Source organism: Triturus cristatus, chromosome 3_2 (assembly GCF_964204655.1).
Source record: "Triturus cristatus chromosome 3_2, aTriCri1.1, whole genome shotgun sequence".
NCBI lineage: Eukaryota > Metazoa > Chordata > Amphibia > Caudata > Salamandridae > Triturus > Triturus cristatus.
In genome coordinates, this window is record NC_140584.1 from 245,062,386 (window position 1) to 245,076,185 (window position 13,800).

The following is a 13,800-nucleotide window of genomic DNA, read 5'->3' on the forward strand; positions in this document are numbered from 1 at the left end:
TATAATGAGTTCTGCGGCAACAAATACAAGTAATATTTGGTCTTTCATTAGAGATTATTGCAAATTTTGTTATGTGATCATTAAATGTCTTACTTACAGAGGGTTCTACATTCTCTTCCACTTCTTCCTCATTTACTGTGTCCTTTTCTGCACTTTCTTGTTCTGGACCAAAGTAACAAAACTGAATTTCATCAATAACCTTCTCTACATCTGATACCGTTCCACGGAACAGAGCCCTATTCAATTCATCTAACTTTATTGCTGGACTTTTAGCAAAATACAACCGTCTCACAAACTTTCTCATTTCAGTATGATGAACAGCCAGCATCCTAAAATGATGAAAAACACTTTTACACACTTTTCTAGATAGACAAGCCAGAGAATGACCCTGCAAACCAGTATTCTCTCTCACTCTGCATGGATCTAGACTTTGAAGCACCTTAATCTTCTGTTTTACACTTTTTTTTACTATATTCTCTTAGAAACTCACGAAATTTATCAATAGATTCCTGACGCACAGTGCAAATACTACTACAATTCCAAGTGTACACTCGGGCTTTAAGACGTCTCCCCATAGCCTCATCCGCCATCACTTGTACCTCATCTCTTGGAACCATTTTCTCCTTCTCCATTATACAACCATTTTTCACTTCGTAAGCACGACCTCTGGTGTCAACTGCATGCAGCAAAGTATTACTTTGAAAATAACTCTCTTCATTAAAAAAAGGTTCACTACTTGAACTATGCATCCATTCTCCTAAAACCACTTTGTAAAAGTTTGTTCTTTTCACTTCTCTTTTCCTTTTGGTTTGTGATTTCAGTACATTAACCATTTTATCTAATGTACGCATCCTATTCAAAATTAAAATGAATAGTTTCCTTTTTAATTCTAATGCCTTAGCTGCAATGGCTTCAATTTCTTTTTTTTCTCTTATAAAATGTAGCCTTTTGCTTATATTTCTTCACATCCTTTATCAAATTGGACATAACTCTTCTCTGAAACATTTTTCTACGTATCTCTTTAAACGCTGTTTTTCTGTTTAAATTAATCTTTATTGTTTCTGAAGGTATATTTGCATTAACTAAATGCTCAATTTTTTCCTGTTCTTTTCTATTTAAAACATTCTTTCCAGTACAGACATTTTGTACATTTTTCCTTTTTTTGAAGATGTTCTTTAAAAAATCTTTTGTCTGCTTACCAGAAGACTTAGGTGCCGATCACGATCCGGTAAAAACCGGGTACGAACCGTCGGACGGAGCATATTCTCCGTCCGACGCGTACCCGGTCGTCAAAATTTACAAACAAGGAATTACGATTCGCACGGAACACCATTTCCGTACAATTCGTAAAAAAGCCCGACCGAACAAAATAAACCTACCAATGCGATCCGGGAAAGGGCCGACCTGACGTCGGGACGCTCGCAGCCTGCCATTCACGAACCAGGAATCACGATTCGCACCGACGTCATCCCGCACGGTGAATATTTTCCGGCTGCCAAAAACTGCCGGGAAATCAGGACCACGCGAACAAGGACCACCAGAACGCGACGGACACACAGGACGACGCGAACAAGGAGGACCCGTACGCGATGGACAGACATGGACCCGAACCTACGGGTCATCCCGGCCCTCATAACAGTCCACCTCCTCTACAGGTTACGACGCAGACGCCGCAGAAGGTCAGAACAACTAAGGGAGGGGGGAAAGGGGGGGGGGTGGGGGTGGCAGGACCAGGGCAGGCCACAAAACCCCCACCAAAGTCACACACCACACATGCCCAGGACATACCTGACACCCATGCCCTGGTCACTACGAGGGGGTGGGGGCGTGTCCAGCGAAGCCAGCGACCGCCACAACGGAAGTCCGTCACCACGCGAACCGGCAACACAACCAGACCGGTACGTCCCGTACCTACGCCTCAAGAGCGTGGGTACGAGACGTACCACGCCCACACCCACGTCACCCCAACAATGGCGGGACGGATCGTAACCACGTGGCAAAGGCCTGGGTACGGCCTGCACAAGCATCACATAGCGCGGGGATAGAGATGTACGGACCCTACCCCCACCCCCCCTATGCATGGAACGTACCCCCACCCCAACAGTGTAAGTACGACCCGTACCCTCACCCGCGTATGCATGGAGCGTACCCCCACCCCAACAGTGTAAGTACGACCCGTACCCTCACCCGCGTATGCATGGAGCGTACCCCCACCCCAACCACGTATGTACGTACCGTACCCCCACCCCAACAGTGTAAGTACGACCCGTACCCTCACCCTGGTATGCATGGAGCGTACCCCCACCCCAACAGTGTAAGTACGACCCGTACCCTCACCCGCGTATGCATGGAGCGTACCCCCACCCCAACAGTGTAAGTACGACCCGTACCCTCACCCGCGTATGCATGGAGCGTACCCCCACCCCAACCGCGTATGTACGTACCGTACCCTCACCTGCGTATGCATGGAGCGTACCCCCACCCCAACAGTGTAAGTACGTCCCGTACCCTCACCCGCATATGCATGGAGCGTACCCCCACCCCAACCGCGTATGTACGTACCGTACCCTCACCCGCGTATGCATGGAGCGTACCCCCACCCCAACAGTGTAAGTACGACCCATACCCTCACCCGCGTATGCATGGAGCGTACCCACAACCGCGTATGTACATACCGTACCCCCACCCCAACAGTGTAAGTACGACCCGTACCCTCACCCGCGTATGCATGGAGCGTACCCCCACCCCAACCGTGTATGTACGTACCGTACCCCCACCCCAACAGTGTAAGTACGACCCGTACCCTCACCCTCGTATGCATGGAGCGTACCCCCACCCCAACAGTGTAAGTACGACCCGTACCCTCACCCACGTATGCATGGAGCGTACCCCCACCCCAACAGTGTAAGTACGACCCGTACCCTCACCCACGTATGCATGGAGCGTACCCCCAACCGCGTATGTACGTACCGTACACCCACCCCAACAGTGTAAGTACGACCCGTACCATCACCCTCGTATGCATGGAGCGTACCCCCACCGTGTATGTTCCAAGCGTACATATCCAGAAATAGGAGGTGTGTGTGCAGAGTCCTCCCAGCAGTGCCCTGAGACAGGAGGGGTGGGTGTGGAGTCCTCCCAGCAGTGCCCTGAGACAGGAGGGGTGGGTGCCTAACACTCCCAGCAGTGCCCTGAGACAGGAGGGGTGGGTGCCTAACACTCCCAGCAGTGCCCTGAGACAGGAGGGGTGGGTGCAGAGTCCTCCCAGCAGTGCCCTGAGACAGGAGGGGTGGGTGTGGAGTCCTCCCAGCAGTGCCCTGAGACAGGAGGGGTGGGTGCCTAACACTCCCAGCAGTGCCCTGAGACAGGAGGGGTGGGTGCCTAACACTCCCAGCAGTGCCCTGAGACAGGAGGGGTGGGTGCAGAGTCCTCCCAGGAGTGCCCTGAGACAGGAGGGGTGGGTGTGGAGTCCTCCCAGCAGTGCCCTGAGACAGGAGGGGTGGGTGCCTAACACTCCCAGCAGTGCCCTGAGACAGGAGGGGTGGGTGCCTAACACTCCCAGCAGTGCCCAGAGACAGGAGGGGTGGGTGCCTATCACTCCCAGCAGTGCACAGAGACAGGAGGTGTGCAACACATGTGTGTGAGGCTGGAAGTACCCACATGCATACTGCCTGCAAGGGAACATGTCCCCATGAACTCATGTCAACAGACTCCACACACAAGTACAGTGATCACCAAGGATGCCACGAATGTTGCAGGTGGAGACATGGCCCTGCATGCATGGCCAAAGTAGAAGGGCTCCGTCACACACACAGCTCATGTAGACACAGCTCTGCACTAAAGATTGGGAACACCCTGCAGGGAAGATATCAGGGTACACAGAGGGAGGAATACACCCTGGGACAATTGCACCATGCAGTAACTGCTTACATGAACAAAGAAAGTTAGCTAACACCTTGTGATGGCACACAGATCCCAGGGTCCCCCCAATGAGCAGCACACTACTACATTTCCCACACACCCAACACATAAACACCACCCAAAACCATGTAGCAGCGCAACCAACACCGATACCAGCATAGCAGTAGTGTCAGAATGAAAAAAAAAATAAAGCTTTATTCAGCATGATCACAGTGTCCATGGATTGCAGGCAGTTAAATATTCACAAAGCCCATAGGGCAGTCAATAAGTCTCAGCTGGATGGGGGACACAGTGGGATGCGTGTCCCCTAGCTTGCCTGCACAGTTACATGCCGTCGTCTTCCACAGGGGTGAGGCCATCAGGGGGGGGGGAAGCACCAGGCACCGCAGGGACATCAGGGCAAAGGGGAGGCGTTGTGGGTGCAGGGATGGAGGACTCCACCACAGGGGGTGGGGCAGGGCCAAAGGCGGAGCCCAGGATGGCACTACACACCTTTGCAAGGTCCTCCAGGGAGTCCCCTGCACCCGAAGGATCCACAGGCCCCAAGGAGGGGGGGGGTCAGAGGGATGGGTCGCAGCGACACCGGGGGAGGGCGTAGACAGGGGGGGAGAATCAACCACCGTGACCGAGGACTTTCTTGACCGCTTGCGGGGTGGTGTCACTGTGGGGCTCAGGGACAGAGCGGCCATGAAGGAGTCCTTGGGGGAGATGTGGCCAGGAGAGCTGAGGGGAGGGGATTTGGAGGGAGTGGACTGGGTGGAATGCGGACTCCCACTATGGCTGCGTGTCACACGTTTGCCCCCCGACCCAGTGGGTGTGCCTACCTCACCCTGTGTGTGCGTGTCAGGAGGAGTGCGGTGGACCTTCCCTGCTGGTGTGGTGCCTGTGTCTGTTGATGTGGGTGCATGCCGACGTCTGGGTGTACGTGGGACAGGCATGGGAGTGGGAAGTGTGGATGGGGCAGGGGTAGGTGGGGGGAGGTCGCGCTGCAGGAGACCCACTGCTGCAGTCAGTGTCGAGTCTATGGACCTCAGCAAGTTGCGTTGGTCAGCCTGCGATGAATGAATGTCCTCCAAGTATGCCTCGATGTTGTTGAGTGTTTGCCCGTGGGCATGGAGGACATTAAGGATCGCAGCCTGACCAACCTGCAGTTGCCGCTGGATGTCCACAGACTCAGCATTGGCGGCAGCAGTGGAGACAGGGGCAGGGGGTGCGGTGCCTGGCATGAAGGAGACATGCGGTGACCGGGCACGCTGGGAAGGGACACGAGCAAGTGGGAGGCGGCTGATGGGAACTGAGGGGGCGGTGCGAGGTGTTGTTCCGCTGTCAGCTGCTGGTGCAGCCTCCGCCCACTCGGAGACATCCTCCTCGGACCTGTCAGCTTTGTATTCTGATGTGCCAGTCGACAGGTCCTCGGCCACACTCTCCTCCGCCTCTGTCCCACTCGATGTGCCAGCCCCGATGTCACGGCTGTCACTTGTGCTCGGTCCCTCCGCCTGGTCTGTGTCCATGTCTCCCTCTGTGTCCCCCGACGATGCTGTGGGCAGGGTGGAGAGACAGAAATTAATCAGACACCTGTACACATCTGTCACATGAGTCCAATCTACATAGGTAACATTGCATAGCCTGAAAAGGAAGATCCCTAACATCTACTAAACAAGGTACCGATGTAGGGCATGAAACACACAGTTGGTTGAGCCACCATGCCACTGAAATACCATGGAGAGCATGAGACAATAGCTAAAGACAGGAAACGGAGTCTGACATAGCACCCAGGCCCTGGGGACAATCCAGCACTGCATCTGCACCACACAGCGTTGGCGAAAATACCGATGACCAGGGACCATATCCATGAACTTGAGACACATGCTGCATAGGTAATGCAGAAAACATGCACAACATGACTCGGTCACTGCACCTTGCGTGTGTGTCCAGACAAACATCACACACTGCCCAGACCCAGCAAGTAGAAATCTGGATTTGACATATAGGCTTTGCCCGCCCCAACCACCCCCTACACGAGGCAAATAGTTGAGACACAGGTGGCACCAACATCTCATAGTCTGGGTGATAAACACAGGGGCAGGCAAAATGCAAGATTGGACGCCAAACAGCCAAGGTGCGCCTGTACAAATAATGAGGTACCAGTGCCCTTCCTCAGATGAGTATAACAAGACACACAGGCACTAGCAACTGTGAGTATGAAGAAGGACATTCAGGTCAGGCTGCACAGTGGACACCTGTACAAAATAGCACGTCTATATACATGGTGCCAGGGGACAATGGCACAGAGCACAACCTACGCTGTAGACACTGAGAGTGTCCACGTTTATGATGACACATACAACACCGATGAAAAGGTGCCCCAGGGGACAGTAGTGGCCACGCAACTCCATGCTCCTGAATGGTAATGACTGCAACCCACGCCACCATCCCTGCAGTATGCGTATCGCACACTCATGCACATCATGTCACAGGCCACTACATAGGACATGCGCACTGTAAGGCATGACACATGAGAGACCAACTCCCATGTCTGGAGTCAGCATCAGTGCCAACTGACATGGAACCCACATGCAGTGAACTTGACAGGGCACAGCCAAGGTCCCAAAACCTGTTACCCACCACCCCCACACATGATGCTACAGGCATAGTTCTCGTGGACAAAGCGCCAGCCTACATTACCTTGTGAAGGAGTGGCTACACACAGACCAGGGAACACATTGCAAGGAGGGGAAGGGTGGCAGGGGCGCAGCGCTATACTGGGGCAAAATGGATCTGCACAGCACCTTTAAACCCTGGCAGTGAATTCATGCTACTGTGCCCTTACAAATGCCGGTGACACACAACACACACATGTACCTACCCCCTTCCGGCTGCTGCTTCGCCTGTAAGCGCCGATCCAAGTCTGGAAAGACCACCGGCAGCACACGCCTGTGGAGGTGGCTCAGACGGCGGCGCCCGCAGTTCTTGTGGCTCTCAGGTGAGTCCTCCAGCAGGACCCGTGCAATCCTCCGCGTCCAGCACCGGATATCCTGCCAGCGTTTCCTCACCTGGGACAGGCTCCGCCTCCGACCATCCACACCCCTCACGGCACTGACGGCGGTCAGCCAGATCTGCTCCTTGGCAGTGGCGCCTACCTGTGAGGAAGAACAAGTGACACCACATCAATACACCAGCCACATGTCACAGAGAGACATTTGATAACAAATTAGCTGGTAACAACAAGGCATGTCATGCAGCCAACGCATTGCACCTTTGTCATAGGGACATGATCCTCTGGTGAGGGAAAAAGCAGTACGTGCCATAGTGGGTACACAGGTGGAATGATGGCAATGTCACAATCAATGATCAAGGCTCACACTGTGCATCACACCCACCCCTCCTGTCTCAGGGCACTGCTGTTAGTGATAGGCACACACCCCTCCTGTCTCAGGGCACTGCTGTTAGTGATAGGCACACACCCCTCCTGTCTCAGGGCACTGCTGTTCGTGATAGGCACACACCCCTCCTGTCTCAGGGCACTGCTGTTAGTGATAGGCACACACCCCTCCTGTCTCAGGGCACTGCTGTTAGTGATAGGCACACACCCCTCCTGTCTCAGGGCACTGCTGGGAGCACTCTGTACCCACCCCTCCTGTCTCAGGGCACTGCTGGGAGCACTCTGTACCCACCCCTCCTGTCTCAGGGCACTGCTGGGAGCACTCTGTACCCACCCCTCCTGTCTCAGGGCACTGCTGGGAGGACTCCACACCCACCCCTCCTGTCTCAGGGCACTGCTGGGAGCACTCTGTACCCACCCCTCCTGTCTCAGGGCACTGCTGGGAGCACTCTGTACCCACCCCTCCTGTCTCAGGGCACTGCTGGGAGCACTCTGTACCCACCCCTCCTGTCTCAGGGCACTGCTGGGAGCACTCTGTACCCACCCCTCCTGTCTCAGGGCACTGCTGGGAGGACTCCACACCCACCCCTCCTGTCTCAGGGCACTGCTGGGAGCACTCTGTACCCACCCCTCCTGTCTCAGGGCACTGCTGGGAGCACTCTGTACCCACCCCTCCTGTCTCAGGGCACTGCTGGGAGCACTCTGTACCCACCCCTCCTTTCTCAGGGCACTGCTGTTAGTGATAGGCACACACCCCTCCTGTCTCAGGGCACTGCTGTTAGTGATAGGCACACACCCCTCCTGTCTCAGGGCACTGCTGGGAGACATCAGGCATCCCCCCCCCCTGGGACCCCCCCAACAGTACATGGCATGTGTGTCACACCAGGACACAATGGCAGAAGTCACAGTCACAACATAGGGACAGTCTGTGCCAGTGGCCTATGCACTCACCTGATACCCTGGTCGCCCATACAGCATGGGGTACTGTGGGAGGATCACATCCAGCAATGCCATGTTCTCCTCCAGGGTGAATGGCTGTGACCTCTCCACAGCCCTTGACATGGTTCCAGGGAATCAGTAGCAGCAGCTGGGTCGACGAATTCAAAGATGTGCAGGCAAGTACTCCCTCATGGGACCTGGCTGCCTTATATGTGCCTTTCTGCCCTGTCTCATGCACAGGAGTACAGAGTGATTGGTCACTCACATTTGCATCCTATGTTTCCACCAATCCCTTCAAACCTAGCAGTCTGTGTGTACTCTATCGGTTTCATTCTCCTGCATGATGTCAGCTCCACAAACACATTGCAACAAAGTATTTTTATTCCAACTGACTTCTGCTGTTCACCTTCCAGAAGAAATTCGAATTTTGAACTTGGTCTCCATGACAACCAGCATGCATGTAGGCCTTAATACTTGTCCCTCATGTGTCCCCTATGTAATTCTGAGCTCCACACACAGGTACGGTGCGTTCCGGGGCCCTAGGGCACCCCAAATGCATTGCAACGGCCCATACACGCGTGACTACGTTCACTATCAGTATGTGTGGCCTCGCGTATGCGTACTCGTAGTGATAGGGAGCGTACAGGCGTGTGTACGGCCCGTACCACTACGAGTACGCATACGCGAGGCCACACATACTGATAGGGCGCGTACAGGCGTGTGTACTCTCCCTATCAGTATGTGTGGTTCGCGTATGCGTACTCGTAGTGATAGGGAGCATACAGGCGTGTGTACGCTCCCTATCAGTATGTGTGGCCTCGCGTATGCGTACTCGTAGTGGTACGGGCCGTACACATGCCTGTACGCTCGCCATCACGATGGGTACACATACGGCAGCACTCCCATAGTGATATGGGAATGTACACAGGCCCTCTTTGCAGCAGTACAGCGGTATTCACACATCACAGTGGTGACAGGCGGCACACAGGTAGGGATAGGGCGGACATACTTGTCCATGGATGGACATACTTGTCCATTAATTGACATTGAGGCATCGTCTGTGCATCACTACATGTGTGGGGCACAGGTGTGAAAGGCCTGTGATGTGGAACATTACTCCTGAGTCGAGAAGGCACCAGATGTATGATGAGATGTGTACAGATGTACTGTGTGATGGTGCGATGTGTGCCAGGCATGCCCTTGACTCCTTTGACATGTGTGCATGTCGTACTGCACACTTGGGGTGAGCGTCACTGGCATGGCTCGGACACCAACACACGGAAGTGTCCCCTGATGCCCGGTACAGGGGTTATGACACCTGACTTGTCACTACCCACGGTGCACAATGTGACTATGTCATGTATGTGTGGGGGCTTCACATCAGGTTGATGTTGGAGCACCCTCAAAAGCTGCAGCCGTTGCAGCAACAAACATGTGTCTGTGTGTAGATTGTCATTGCACACTGTTCCGCACACCATGCCACATGTGGTATTGGATGTGAGGTGCACATGTATGCATGGGACACGGAGTAGCGTGACAAGGACATGTCAGCATCCTCACAAGGTATGTGTGGTGAGTCATGACATGTGCACCTTCATGGCAAGGTGTGTGGGCTGGCCTAGTGTAATGTCATGTGACCTGTGGCTCCAGTGTTCTGCTACCAATATCTGCAATCGGCATCCTACTGCTGCTGATGTGTGGGCGTATGTCACTCCTGTGTTGCGTCTGGCTGTTCACTTGCACTGGGACACAGCTATTCCCATGGCGTGGCATGGGGAGGTTCTCAATCTCCGTGTGTAGCTGGGTCTTTGAAGGAGTGTCACCTTGCATCCATACGTGTCCTGGCCATGTAGCACATACCTGACTCCCTATGTAGCATGTGTGTATTGCCAGATTAACATGTGCTCAGTACACATGAGTTGTTGTCGTAGTGCACTCACTCTTCGTTGTCACTTCCAAATTACTGCAGAGCGCCGCCTCTTGCCCGAAGAATTCCAGACTTGGCTGCCATGCAGGATAATGACAGCATCCGGCTCTACCGCTTCACCCAACCGTTGATTCTGGAGTTGACGGCGAGACTGGCACCACACCTGCAACCGCAGCACAGGTATCCCACGGCACTGACACCCCAGCTGAAGGTAATGGCTGCCCTACATTTTCTTGCCACGGGTACCTTTCAAAATACCATTGCTCATGTTGGTGGCATGTCCCAGAGCACGTTCAGTGGTGTGCTGCATGATTTCTTAGAGGCCATGTTGATTCACCTGGATGACTTCATCAAGTTCCCAACCCCTGAACAGATGACTGAGGTCAAGCGTGGATTCTATGCCCTGGGAGGGATGCCCCATGTCATTGGGTCCATAGATGGGACACATGTAGCTTTGGTACCACCACACGCATGGGAGGTGGCGTACCGCAATCGGAAGCACTACCACTCCATCAATGCCCTTGTGGTGTGTCTGTCCAACATGGTGATTTCACATGTCTGTGCTCGTTTTCCAGGATCAGCACACGATGCCTACATCATGAGGCGTAGCGGGATGCCTGATATGATGATGCAGCTGCGCAACGAACGGGCATGTGTTGTTGGTGGGTACAGTCTGTCTGTCCTGTATTCAGTATAGCCTACCAGCACGACCGCTTCACCACTTCTAACGATGACCATGTGCTTTCCATGTAGGGGACGCTGGCTATCCCAACATGCCTTGGCTGCTCACACCTCTCCGCAACCCCATCACGCCGGCCCAGCTCCGCTACAACACCGCCCATGGCCGGACAAGGCGAGTGATAGAGAGGACGTTTGGCATGCTGAAGAGCCGATTCAGGTGCCTCCACAAGACCGGCGGCGCACTCCCATATGCCCCGGCGAAGGTCTGCAAGATCTTCATGGTCTGCTGCATGCTGCACAACATGGCAGTTGAAAGAGCAGTGCCACTCATCCTGAATCAACATGACGAGGACCATCCACCCGTGGAGGACGAAGGGCTTGGCAATGGGGCTAGTGATGTGGAGGATGTGGAGCCGCAAGAGGACATCCGGACTCGGCTCATACGTGACTTCTTTGCATAGTGGTGAGTACCAGTGTCTGAGTGTGCACGCATTGGTCCCCGTGTGTCATGCGTTGTGATGTGTGTCTCCACCTGCATGTATGGCATGTGAGTCAGAGGTGTGTGTGGGTGTGTCACTGGAGTGATGGTGCCAGTGATGGTTGTACTTCCGCAGTCATAATTGTGACCTAGCATGTTGTCATCCATACATGTGTCGAGTAAATGCACATGCAAGTGGCTGTACTTTTTGTGGCTGACTTCTTGTGTGTTTCTCTTCCCCAGGTACCTGCGCATGCCGTCTGCTGGTTGCATTGTTGTGGCACTGCTATTCCTCATGGACATGACATCGTGGGCTGACTCAGCGTTACAGGCACGGACACGTTTGGAAGTCTCCATGGGGTAAGGGATGCATCTGGGGTGTATTGGGTGTGGCAGTTGTTCACGATGTGTGCACACTGCCCCTGTCGGTGTTTGGTTCCTCTGCAGCCATGTGGCATCCCCATGGGACACGACATGCAGCTGTGTACACCTGAATAGATGGTCTGCCTGGTTGACAGTCATCAGTGATGGGATAGGGGATTGTGATGATGGCATCAATGTGTGTGACACTGCCCTCGGACACATTCGGTTAGCATTGGCTTGACATGGTGTGGGACTTCGACATCCGCGGATCTATGGTGTATGGCAGGCTCTCCGTGTGCAGCTGTGGGTATTTAGCTGTTAGCCGACGCTTGTGTGCCAGTTCCATGGCGAACACGCATGTGTGCTGCTGAAGGGGGGTGCCAGTGTTGGACCCACATGTTACTCCACATGATGTGTTCATGTGTACTTCGAGTTGCCTCTGCAATCCCGAATACATGACTAATAAAGGTGTCCCTATGCCTCCAAGGTGCCTCTTCTCAGTCAATGCTGGTGTGTTGCCATGGTGCATCCTGCTTGTCTGGCATGGTATTCCCTGATTGTGGCTATGTGTCAATGTGTCGAGTGGCAAGATGCAAGCTGTGTGTGTGGGCTGAGACTGTGTATTGGGCATGATGTCCATGACTGTGTGGGTATTGTGACATGTGCCATCCCCATGCATCCAATGTTGGCCAGGCCCCCATTCTCTGCATCCATCGGACTCAAGCTTGCAGGACATGTTTCTGCCACCTGTCTACACATACCTGGGTGCCCCCCAGGACACTGGACTGGATCCCTGACCTCTGCGCATGACTGTTGCTGTACTCAATGTGTCTGTCAGCACGGTTGTTCGGTAACCCCCTCAGCTGGTTGGGCCCATCACGGGTGTGTATGGTGCTCCATGTCTGTCTTGCCTAATACACTGTGACCCATGTGTCCTGTGCCAGACTCAGGCCCCAGGGTGTGGGTGGTTGAAGACAAAAGATGACTCAGGCATGTTTTGACTTTGCAAGACACATGTTAGGTAATAATGCTACCAGCAGGCATCTACTCTTCATAGTGTGATTTATTATTGGGGGGGGGGGGAAGCAAAGTGAGTGTCTTTCCGGGAAGTTTGAATCCAAAGTTCAGTAGGGGAGTTGGTGTCCTTGCCATTGGATGTCCTCAGAGTCCATGCCACAGTCTTTGTCAACATTGGTCAGCCAGTGACCAGCAGGGCCATGTGGCAGAGAATGTCTCTTGATGCTGTGATGCTGTTGCTCCAGTGGGCCAGGTGCCAGGCCAGGTGTCCTGGGAGATGGTGATGTAGCGCCGACCCTCACGGTCCTTTCCGTGGACGACCCGGCCTCCTGCGGGGAACCTCACCAGCAGGCCGTGACGACATCTGGGATGCTCCGTCGGATGTTTCCTCCTCCTCCTCCTGATCCCTCCCTGTGGGTGGTGATGTTCCACGCCTTCTGGCACAGGGAGGGTCGGCCATGTTGTCGGACATCCGACGGAGTGTAGCGTGAATCCCCTGGAATGCCGTCACTTGCTCAGCCTGTCTGTCCTCCATCCTCCGTTGGTGTACCAGTAGACAGGCATGTAGCTCCGCATGTTGCTGGGCCTGCTGGGTCTTTATCTCATCGAGGCTCCCCTTGATCTCATTGAGGGTGGACACAACCTGGGCCATGCCCGTGGTGTCCTGCCGGTATGAGTCCAGGATGTTACGGACATGGGAAAATACCGGATCCCCAGCCAACTGGTCAGGCTCGTGCCTCCGCCGTCCTCCACTCCCACCACCCCTGCCCACTTGCGCCTGGCCTGCCCTTGCGGGCACATCGGGTCTCCGGGACCCCTGAGGGGTGGCATTGGCGTTGTCGCCTGCCTCCTCCTGGGTGCCCGGGACACCGTGTCCCTCCTGGCCAGCCTGGCTGCATTGTGGTGTTGGGGCAGGGATCCTGGGTGTCTCCTGGGATGTGGCAGGAGTGGGGGTGGTGGTTGGCACAGTTGTACCTGACGCAGGTGCTGCAGGCGGTTGGACACCAGAGGGGCCAGGTCGGTCGGGGTCGTCCACAGAGTGGTGAGAGTGGTCGCTGCTGGTGGGATCGGGCTCCTGCAGATCCGGGTCCT